The sequence below is a fragment of the Argopecten irradians genome, chromosome 13, assembly GCF_041381155.1.
Source record: "Argopecten irradians isolate NY chromosome 13, Ai_NY, whole genome shotgun sequence".
Lineage (NCBI taxonomy): Eukaryota > Metazoa > Mollusca > Bivalvia > Pectinida > Pectinidae > Argopecten > Argopecten irradians.
In genome coordinates this window covers 15,475,555-15,487,729 of record NC_091146.1, presented here as the reverse complement: position 1 = coordinate 15,487,729, position 12,175 = coordinate 15,475,555, and positions in this window count along the sequence as shown.

The following is a 12,175-nucleotide window of genomic DNA, read 5'->3' as shown; positions in this document are numbered from 1 at the left end:
CCCCGTCGGGGCCCCAAGTCAAGGGAATTGCGGCGAGTTGAGAGACCGCTCTGACCATGTGTTTTAAAACTCTTATTACGACATGAGCTGAATGAAGAAATATGTTCATAAGTTGAAAAGTTTGAAGATAAATATCTGACAATCGATCGACAATATGCGTCAGCCATAAATACCGTTGTATTCCCGATCTCCCACGGACTCAAAACATTCTGTCAGTCTTTTGCATATGAAGTAGTTAACAAAGGTCAAGGACGCATATATCATCTGAAACGTCATTTTATTGGCTATTCGCCCGTATCAATTTGTGTCGAGTCATTTCATTGGCTCAACTTGTACTTTCGTTTTTAGATAGAGTAGTGTTGAGTACACCGCCGGCCGCCATTACTCTGTCCGGGTCATATGGCGCTACCGGCGATTTTCGATCGCTTAGTATTTAAAAAGTTTGTGGTATTGAATTAAAACAAAGACATGAATCGCTTCAGATATGTTTATTTAACAGGTATGTAAAGTAACGTTATTCAAAACGAAATACTTTTTACAAAATACGACTTTTACAACAACAGTTCATTTGCCGTGAAACACATTTCATAACGTTAGCAACATAGCGAGTGGACTCCCTACTTAAGGCCAAAAGTGAGGCGATGCCAAGGGAGGCATTAGGAAAGATAAAGTCAGTTAGGAAGAAGAGAAAAGATAAGATCCTAAATTTAGTCGCCTTTTACGATCATGCAATATGGGCAGCAGGTACATTTCTAACGCCCTACCTGCAGGGGGACGGGGCCCAATAGAGGTAATAGAGGTAAAACATATAAATCGCTACTTGTCCTAGAGTTCTGCGCAGATCACCTTGCTGTAGGAATTTTTTTCACAGCCACAGCAAGTGTATCGGAAGGAAGTCAAAGTACCATCAAGCACAACAAATTGCCAGAGTTCTTCTTTGGGCAATTAGACTCTCTGATAACGTACCGTCCTAATATCACAACATCGTGTAACGAAACATTCCTGATGTTTTCCCAGAACAAAGCATGGTTGGCTAGAGGAACGGAATGAGTTATTGAATGATGCTAGGAAGGAGGGTAGAAAGATCAGGCAAAAGTTTCAGGAGAGAGGAAAAGAAATAGAGCGCACGTGTTTGGGAAAAATAAGGCAGAAAGAAAATGAATGGGAAAAGGAAAGTGCGATATTTCAGACAAAAAGGAAAAAATAACAAGTATTATACTTCATGTAGGATTGTGGCAGTCAGTCACAGATGTTGAAGAACACCTAGCAGACATTTCATCGAATCAGGAGAAGCTAAAAGCGGTGAAATCACAGCAAACATTTAGAAGAAAGTTTCTACAAGTGGTTAACGAGTAGAACATCTTTATATTTTTCTTTTGAAAAGAATCAATTCCTACTAATCATGGTGTTGATAGATGTTTGGGGATTGCTCCGCCACTATCAACTAGCATTACTGGTTATGGATGTTTAATATGGAATAGACGTTAACTACGTCAACTCTTATGGAATCATATCAAGCATGTTGTTGGTAGATATGTGGAGATTGCTCCACCACTATCAGTTATCGTCAATCTATTCTTGATATTGAACTACCTGTGAATATATCAATATATAGACCATCGTGTTACAAAGTTCTGATCTGGAAGTGCTATTGTAAAAGCAAAGACATGCATGATAGAGACATTCATGCTATACGTTTGTGTTTTACAAATTCCTTGAGTACTAGTATTATTACATGTGGAATTCAAGACCTTCAGGATACAGACCAATGTCAGAAAACAGAAGAGGTTAGATGGCATGTTGTTGAAGAGTTAAGTTTTCATGATTCAACACTCCCACCGATGATTAAAATCAGTAAATTTTACCAAATTGATTTGCACGGTAGATTAACCTTTGTCTTGTGATGTCCTCGTTTTTCCTGAAATGCATGTATGGAGTTATGAAATAAATATACCTAATACAAACCCATTTATTTGCATGTAAAGAATTGTAGCTACACGTATGTCAACTGCAAGCAGTTTTAACATATTCCCCATGTGATACTGTTTACAAAACCCAATTTAAGTCACTAAACAAGAGATCCCAGAGGGATCTTGGCGCCCACCAAAGAATGATCTATGTCTGACAATAGAAAGAGGGATCTTTTCCCTGCTTTTCAAACTTTTACTACATACTATATATGAAACTTGAGAAAGATCCTTTCAGTACTTTCTGAGATATGTAGCTATGTAGCAGTAACAAACTTCAATTATCAGAATCCAAGATGACTACCTGTCGATCATCTTGCTGATCAATAAGTCCGAAAATGCACTAGACCCCTTCAGGAACCTGTACATGAAATTTGAGAAAGATCCCTTCAGTACTTTCTGAGAAATAGCGGTAACAAACTTTATCTATCAAAATCCAAGATGGCCGCCGGTCGGCCATCTTGTTGACCGATTGCTCCCAAAATGCAATATGCACAACTAGGGTTCAAAGGGAACATGTATATGAAATTTGAGAAAGATCCCTTCAGTACTTTCTGAGAAATAGCGGTAACTAACTTTACCTATCAAAATCCAAGATGGCCGCCGGTCGGCCATCTTGTTGACCGATCGCTCCCAAAATGCAATATGCACAACTAGGGTCCTAGGGAAACTTACATATGAAATTTAATTTGAGAAAGATCCCTTCAGTGCTTTCTGAGAAATAGCGGTAACAAACTTTAACTATCAAAATCCAAGATGGCCGCCGGTCGGCCATCTTGTTGACCGATCGCTCCCAAAACTGTTCTGTTATCAGCAAATGGTAATTATCAAGAAAATATATCTCAAAACAAGTCACATCACAAATCAAACTACTGAAACGCAAAGTCTACATGATAAAGTTGGTTCGAGTAGCAATAAAATTACCATTGTAATGAAAGGAGTACAAAAAATATGAATGTATGTACTTTTCCGTGATTGCCTAGAACTTATTGGATTCTAGTAAGAGACAAGTTTTACACATATGGCAATAGAATTGAGAAAATGGAAAAAAAAATCATCCAAGTAGGTATAACAAATTGAAAATAAGAACTAAATGGATGGTTCTATAAACAGATAGGTCCAATAACAATTATTTTTGCAAAGTGCAATAACTCCGTAAGTAACAGTTGAATCAAGCTGATTTTCGAACTCGTCCGAGATTTTCTAATGTAAGTCTTCATTTAAAGTTTCATCAAGGTCGGTGCATATTTACTCAAGTTATCATGTTCAAAATATTTCAATAATTATTATTGCAAAGGTTTGTTTGTTTGTTTGAGTTTTACGGCCCATCGACAACTAAGGTCATTTAGGGCCAAACTACAGGGCAGGCATTAGTACCAGGATATAAACAAGGACTGTATCTAAAAGAGCATGATAAAAAAAGCAAGCAAAAACTAAAACAAAATTGTAAATGTTGATTTAACAAAATGAGTTACATAGGATAAAATGGTTCTGGCTAAAATATATGAGAAAATTCATGCACAATGGTGACGAAACGATGAGTGTTACGTTGATATGAATATAAGATGAGATGAGAAAACGTTCAAATTTTGTTGAAAATGCCGATCTCTTCGAGATAATTGAAAATACGATTATGTCTCAAGGCATGAAACAAAGTGTACATGTCGGAGACATCGTAGTACTTATCTCGTATGTGCTTAAAATCAATACAGTGCACTAAAATATGCTCCACTGTGAGAGGAGAATCACATGCATGGCATGTAGGAGGATCCTCCCCTCTCAATAGATAGGAATGTGTAAAATATGTGTGTCCAATTCGGAGCCGAGAGTGAACAACTTCCTCTCTGCGGTCTATCCGACTGGACATATTAGGATTAAGTGTAGTTTGTATTTTAAACAGTTTATTGTTTGTTAATTTCGGTAGACCACCTTTGTTGCCAATGGTGTTTAATGGCTGACTAAATGTAAGGTTTGATGTCGGTGCAAGGTAGTTTCAAATGTTTTTGTGCTAGGCGAAGAGCAGTCTTAGCTGCTTTATCAGCCTTTTCATTTCCCTTTATACCCACATGGCGGGGAATCCAGAGATAAGTATTTTGAGTTTTAGAAGAAAATCGAATTCGGATCAAAAGATTTTGGATTAATGTGTTTCTAGGGTTTCTTGATTTCAAAGCCTGAAGAACCGAAAGAGAGTCAGAACAGATGATTTGCCTTTTCAATGCGGTTGTTCTTCGATAGCACATGCTTCCGCAGAGAAAATGGAGACAACAGTCGGATAGAGGAGCAGTGATTAGCTGTACAGCATGCTGCCGCAACATTATCACCATCTTTTGATCCGTCCTAATGCACTCCCGAAAGGAGGATTTGTGGTCTTCGGGTAATGCACTGGATTTTGCCCTCTCATTTAGAGATAAATTGATATCAGGAATATATATATATGGAATTTCGTCTGGTCCAGCTGCCGAGTCCTTTGATTTCTCAAGGGACTCGAGCAATTCTGGTATCTCGAAAGGCCTATTGTAACTTTCACTATTGGAGGATTTAAAATTAGGACGTCTCTTTTCCTTTTCTTTTTTAAATTTTTGAAATTTTTTGGAATAATTTTTGACGGATGAATTTTTAGCAAAATTTTTGGCAAAGGCGTCAGCTATTTCGGATTTTGAAGAAAATATTTTATTTTTGTTAATGAGGTGGGAGGATGGTGTTGCTTTTCTTTTCCCACTGATTTTACCAATCATTTCCCAAACTTTCTTCGAAGATGTATTGGAATTAATTTTTGAGACATACTCCTTCCAAGTACTTTTCTTGTCAGACTTAATAGACCTTCGAGCTTTTGCTCTCCAAATTATAAAAATTGTTATAGTTTGAGACGGTTGGCGAAGCCAAGTACCGCCTCAGAGCGGAATTTCTACCAGATCTATTCATAAATGAATCTTTTGAGAGACGAAACTTTGTAGGTTTTGGCACGGATTTTGGTATGGTTTTTGTAGCGATAGAAGTGAGCGCTTATGTGAAAATTTTAATGGGGTCATTGAGGTTCAAAAATTTATCCTCGATGAGCTCCTCTGCGCACAAATTTTTAAATTGAACCCAGTCCGCCTTATGTAGATTCCAACGAGGAATAGGCTCCTCAAATTTTGGTGACCCTATGTTTTTAAGTATAATTGGAAAGTGATCGCTCCCACAAAGATCATCGTTGACCATCCAATTATAATCCAGAAGAATTGATGGATGGCACAACGATAGATCAATGTGGGTAAGCGAGCCAGAGGCAGGGTGTAAATATGTTGGGGCATTGGTGTTATAAAGACATAAGCTGTTTTTATCAATAAACTCTTCTGAGATTGATGGTGTCTTTCAGCATTATTTCTTGAACGCAGAATATGGATGGGTTTTTTGTTTGTATAAGATGTTTTAATTCTTCTATGTTCGTTTTAAATCCGCGTATGTTCCATTGTATGATAGTGTTTGTCTCTGTGTTGGTCCCTGAGGATAGTTTGTCGGACCGACAGGACTACTTGAAGTAGGTTGTTTGGTGGCGATAAATGTGTTGTCACCAAACTCGCTGTCGTCCGATAGAACATCATAGATGTTCCGTCCAAGGATAGGGTCATCTGATCCCTTACTGGGTTTGTTGTTTAGTGCAGGGAGCCTCGCCAGCTTTACCTTGGTGGTTTTTGTCTGGCGTTGCTCCTGCGGTGGTGTATTTGCTGGTCGCTGGCTCAGGGAGTTTTTTAACGTCAATAGACGGTGAAGATATAGCACGTCTATGACGAGCGGCGGTAACTTTTTTTCTAATGTTCGGTGTTTGGTGTTGTGTAAGTCCTGGAGATGCCGGTGTGATTGGCGTTTTAGCTCCAGGTGGTTTTTGTTGTGGCTAAGATGGACCAGACTTGAACCTGTTCGGGTCCCCCATGATTATTTTTGCAGGTCTTAGCATCAGCCATATCTGGGACATCATTGTCCCAGTTAGGCTTGTCAGCCAAGGCCTGGACCGACGCATGTTTAACGGTGACACTGTCAACAGGCGTCTTTGCGCGGGTGATCTGAGCATAGGTTGCCACATTCAGGTCTGAACGCTCGACTATCCTCCTAACCTCGGGGAAAGAGACACCTTGGGTATATTTGACCCGTAATATCTCCCTCTCCCGAGTCCAGGCAGGACAGGTGCGAGCAGACGCAGCGTGGTCACCCCCGCAATTGACGCAGTGACGGTTGACAATGTCACATTCGTCTTTTTCATTAGACCTGGATATGGCATACCATCAAGTTCAAATGCAAGAAGAAGACAAAGAAAAAACTGCATTCGCGACCCCTAGGGGTGGCCTTTATCAGTATGTAACTATGCCATTTGGATTATGCAATAGTCCGGGGACATTTCAACGTTTAATGGAACGAGTTCTGGCTGGTTTACAATGGCAAACGGCAGTGCTATATCTAGACGACATCATTGTTTACGGCCGAACATTTGAAGAACATTTTACAAACCTTGAGAGAGTATTAGACAGGATCGACAAAGCTGGGCTCAAATTAAAGGCCAAGAAGTGCCATTTCCGCCAAAGGGAATTAAAATTCCTGGGCCACATCGTGTCAAAACAGGGAGTACGCACGGACCCGGAAAAGATTAGCGCTGTTGAAAGCATACCCATTCCACGGTCAACAAAAGACGTTAGAAGCTTTCTCGGTCTCACATCGTATTACCGGAAGTTTATACAGAATTATGCGACGATAGCCAAACCTCTATTTGACCTTACCAAGAAAAACACGAAATTTTGCTGGAATTCGGATGCAGATACAGCCTTCATTGAACTGAAGAAAAAGCTTACTAGCTCAGAAATATTGGCTTACCCGGATGTCAATGGAGGGGAATTCATCCTGGATACCGACGCGAGCCAAAGCGCGATTGGAGGGGTACTATCTCAAATACAGGATGGAAAGGAAAGAGTTATTTCCTACGGCAGTAAAAGTCTAGATAAGGCAGAAAGAAACTACTGCGTCACAAGAAAAGAGATGTTAGCTGTAGTGTATTTCACAAAATATTTTAAACACTACCTAATCGGCAAACCATTTACTATTGGTACCGACCATGGGTCCCTTACTTGGTTACACCGATTCAAAGAACCAGATGGACAGATCCACCGATGGCTTCAACAAATCAGTCAGTTCGACATGAAAATAATACAAGGACCGACTGATACAAATACAACACCTCCAGTGTTCCCAGACATCACGCTGGACGGTAATGAGGATCGGATTGGTCACAATAATGAATATGAACGTGAAGAAGAAGCCGACATCGGAGAATCACAGGTGGTCCAACCGGAATCCACGTCCCGAAAGCTCCAGTCTGAGAAACAGCTTGTGAAACAGGGAACAAATCGTTCATTGTTTACAAGGACCAGAACGATTATGAAACCAGTGCGCTATCGCTAGAACACTTAAACGAGTCAGAACCATGGAGAACACAGCACGTGATTGGAGATGTGAAGACTGCGGAAACCAATACAGTACGAAACGGTAGTGAAATCCCGGCTTACAACGTCGACTGGACAAGTTTCTTTTCCTTTGTGAGTGAAGAAATCAAAGAACATTATGACTTTCAAAATTCAAGAAATGCCAAAGATGCACAAGAGCTAAATTAAAGATTTATTACCGATATTCGCATTGGAATTATAGTTAGAACTGTGTCAGTGATATTTACATCTTAGAACTGTGCCAGTGACATTCATATTGGAATTATCTTAGATCTGTGCCAGTGACATTCGCATTGGAATTATATTTATAACTGTGCCAGTTACGTTCGTATTGGAGTTATATTTAGAACTGTGCCAGTGACATTCGTATTGGGATTATATCTAGAACTTTACCAGTGACATTTATATCTTTGGATTATGTTTTAAAAAAAAACTGTCCCAGAAGTCTATTCATGTGTTCCTTCCATAACTTACTGTCGTCGTTTATGTTCTAGAAATGTTTATAATAATTTGTAATTACAAATTGTATGTAATAGAATAGTTTCGACAAAAGTTGTGTATGCAAGTGTATGTGAGTTGTAGTAACATCGATGGATACTTGATATCCACGCGATGTATTTAGTTATAGTTGTAGTAACATCGACGGGTACTTGATATCCACGCGATGTATTTAGTTATAGTTGTAGTAACATCGACGGGTACTTGATATCCACGCGATGTATTTAGTTATAGATATCAACGCGATGTATTATAGTTGTAGTAACATCGACGGGTACTTGATATCCACGCGATGTATTTAGTTATAGTTGTAGTAACATCGACGGGTACTTGATATCCACGCGATGTATTTAGTTATAGATATCAACGCGATGTATTTAGTTATCGTTGTAGTAACATCGACGGGTACTTGATATCCAAGCGATGTATTTAGTTATAGTTGTAGTAACCTCGACGGGTACTTGATATCCACGCGATGTATTTAGTTATAGTTGTAGTAACATAGACGGGTACACGATGTCCATGCGATGTATTGAAGGTTGAAACTTCATGATCACATTGTGAGTTTGACATAGATCAAGTAAAACATTCGTGTTTCAACGAAATAGCTTCGTCTAATCTTGTAGCTTATAATACACAGACTGGGTTTTATTTAGGATATAGAGGTAGAAGAAAAACATGTTTAACTGTTGAACAGTGGAAGTTCAATGTTTCAAAGGAGGGGGAAGTGTACTATTTTTATGTATGTATTTGTAGGTTTATACCAATTTCAATTGATTTGTATTCTTCTTAATTATGTACATGTTGACCGTGGGAATTTAGTAGGGATACACACTGGACCATTCCTTGATACACAGATAAAATTGTAGCGTTTTTTATCCCCCGCCGGTCGTGGACTGGCGCGGACAGCCACTGCAGTGTATACGTATTTCTGTACCTATCTGCGAGTGGCCCTCGGTCTAAGTGTCCTTTGTGGTAGCGCGCCGGACACCCGCCACAATACCCGAGTTTTATAGAGAAATAGTCGTGGGTCGTCGAGAGAATAAATGATCCAACACAGTCATAAAGTTTCCTGACTTCTGTATTCAATAGCAATCCACAGTGCATACAAACGCAGCAACACCTAGCACCTCAAGAATTGAACTCTCCACTGGACGTATGTTCGTCCGTAACTATGTCATCGTGACGACTCCTATACAGGGGAGTTCTAGTCGTCAGAGACCGTTGTTCTCTAGGTGTGCTGGTCATAACTGGCGATCCATCAAATCCAGAGTCCATCGTGGATCCTTCGTCGATCGTTTTGTTTTGCTGCTCCATAAAACAGAACTGTGTGAAAAGTCTCAACGATAAAAATCCGCTTCAACTAATTATAAGTGTAGCCTTTTTGAATCCCACCGCTGCCACCAATTGTATGACGTGAAGCGTCGTGAAGATACCATGTTATCCTGATTTTGCCCTGTAGAGATAAATTGATATCGGGTGTTTGAATGAGCCATGGTGGTACATCCGATATGGTGTACTCGTCAATGGTGTCGAAATTTATATTTAGTTCCAGCAACAATTTTGAAATTCTGATGCCAAATGTTGGTATGAGCTTTTGATTTTGTGTAAATATTTCTTGATGTTGTGGATTGAATACAAGGTTAAATGCGGGATTTTTGGGGTTGGATTTCAGTTGAGCAGCATACTGTAAGGATAATTTCTTTCGTCGATCGTCTAGAGATGGCTCATTAGCTTCCACATTGAGACTCTTCACAGGTGTTGTTCGAAAAGCTCCAAGTTTGAGACGCAGTCCCTGATTCTGTATAGGGTCAAGCATCTGTAGATAGGAGCTGCGAGCCGATCCATAGACAATAGAGCCGTAGTCAAGTTTTGATCTAATAAGTGCCCGATAGATACGTAGAAGCATTTCACGGTCTGCACCCCAATCAGAATGGGAAAGAACTCGTAGAATGTTCAGCGCCTTCGAGCACTTATCCTTCAGATGTTTGATATGTGGAACAAAGGACAGTTTCAAATCAAATATTAGTCCAAGAAATTTAGTTTGTTCAACTACTGGAATTTTAAGTCCATTGAGTGTGAGGTCAGGATCATTGTGCGGTTTTCGTTTTTGACAGAAGTGCATACAGACAGTTTTTGATCTTGAAAATCTAAAGCCATTTTCGTCAGCCCAATTTTGTAATTTGCCTAAACATTGTTGTAGTTGTCGTTCTATAGTGTGCATGTTTTTTGATCTTGTTTGTTTGTTTGATTTATTAACGTCCTATTAACAGCTATGGTCATGTAAGGAGGTGGGAGGATGGTGTTGCTTTTCTTTTCCCACTGATTTTACCAATCATTTCCCAAACTTTCTTCGAAGATGTATTGGAATTAATTTTTGAGACGTACTCCTTCCAAGTACTTTTCTTGTCAGACTTAATAGACCTTCGAGTTTTAGCTCTCCATATTTTAAAATTGTTATAGTTTGAGACAGTTGGCGAAGCCAAGTACCGCCTCAGAGCTGCATTTCTACCAGATGAATCATTTGACAGAAGAAACTTTGTAGGTTTTGGCACGGATTTTGTAGCGATAGAAGTGAGCGCTTCTGTGAAAATTTTAATGGGGTCATCGAGGTTCCAAAAATTATCCTCGATGAGCTCCTCGGCGCATAAGGTTTTAAACTGAGCCCAATCCGCCTTATGTAAATTCCAACGAGGAATAGGCTCCTCAAGTTTTGGTGACCCTATATTTTAATATAATTGGAAAGTGATTGCTTCCACAAAGATCATCGTTGACCCTCCAATCATAATCCAGAAGAATTGATGGATGGCATAACGATAGATCAATGTGGGTAAGCGAGCCAGAGGCAGGGTGTAAATATGTTGGGACATTGGTGTTATAAAGACATAAACTGTTTTTATCAATAAACTCTTCGATACGTCTCCTCTATCGTCAGTGCCTGGGGAGCCCCAGAGGCTATTATGACCGTTAAAGTCACCCATGATAATATATGGTACTGGTAGTTGTGATACGATGTTGCTCAGTTCATCACAACTAAATGGAGTATTTGGAGGTAAATATATAGAACAGACTGTTATTTTTCGGTGAAGAGTTGCGCTTATAGCAACAGCTTGTAAGGTGGTATTTGGCTGAATGTGTCTGTGAGGAACGTTTTTATGCACCGCCACCGCCACACCACCTGATGCGCGGCCACCTGTTGTTGGAGTTTTTGTGTATTGTGTAAATTGTCTGAGATTGATGGTGTCTTTCAGCATTATTTCTTGAAGGCAGAATATGGATGGGTTTTTTGATTGTATAAGATGTTTTAATTCGTCTATGTTCGCTTTAAATCCGCGTATGTTCCATTGTATGATAGTGTTTGTCTCTATGTTGGTCCCTGAGGATAGTTCGTCGGACCGACAGGACTACTTGAAGTAGGTTGTTTGGTGGCGATAAATGTGTTGTCACCAAACTCGCTGTCGTCCGATAGAACATCATAGATGTTCCGTCCAAGGATAGGGTCATCTGATCCCTTACTGGGTTTGTTGTTTAGTGCAGGGAACCTCGCCAGCTTTACCTTGGTTGTTTTGGTCTGGCGTTGCTCCTGCGGTGTGGTGTATTAGCTGGTCGCTTGGCTTTATTAGGGAGTTTTTTAACGTCAATAGACGGTGAAGATGTAGCACGTCTGACGAGCGGCAGTAACTTGTTTTCTAATGTTCTGTGTTTGGTGTTGTGCAAGTCCTGGAGACGCCGGTGGGATTGGCGTTTTAGCTCCAGATTGTTTTTGTTGTGGCTTAGATGGACCAGACTTGAACCTGTTAGGGTCACCCATGATTATTTTGCAGATCTTAGCATCAGCCATATCTGGGACATCTTTGTCCCAGTTAGGCTTGTCAACCAAGGACTGGACTGACGCATGTTTGACGTTGACACTGTCACTAGGCGTCTTTGCGCGGGTGATCTGAGCATAGGTTGCCACATTCAGGTCTGAACGCTCGACTATTCTCCTAGCCTCGGGGAAAGAGACACCTCGGGTATATTTGACCCGTAATATCTCCCTCTCCCGAGTCCAGGCAGGACAGGTGCGAGCAGACGCAGCATGGTCACCCCCGCAATTGACGCAGTGACGGTTGACAATGTCACAATTGTCTTTTTCATCGTGACCTTCACGGCCACAGTACTGACATACCATTTTCCGTCTACAATTGTTCTCATGATGGCCGTACCTCTGGCAGTTACGGCACCTCAATGGATTTGGAA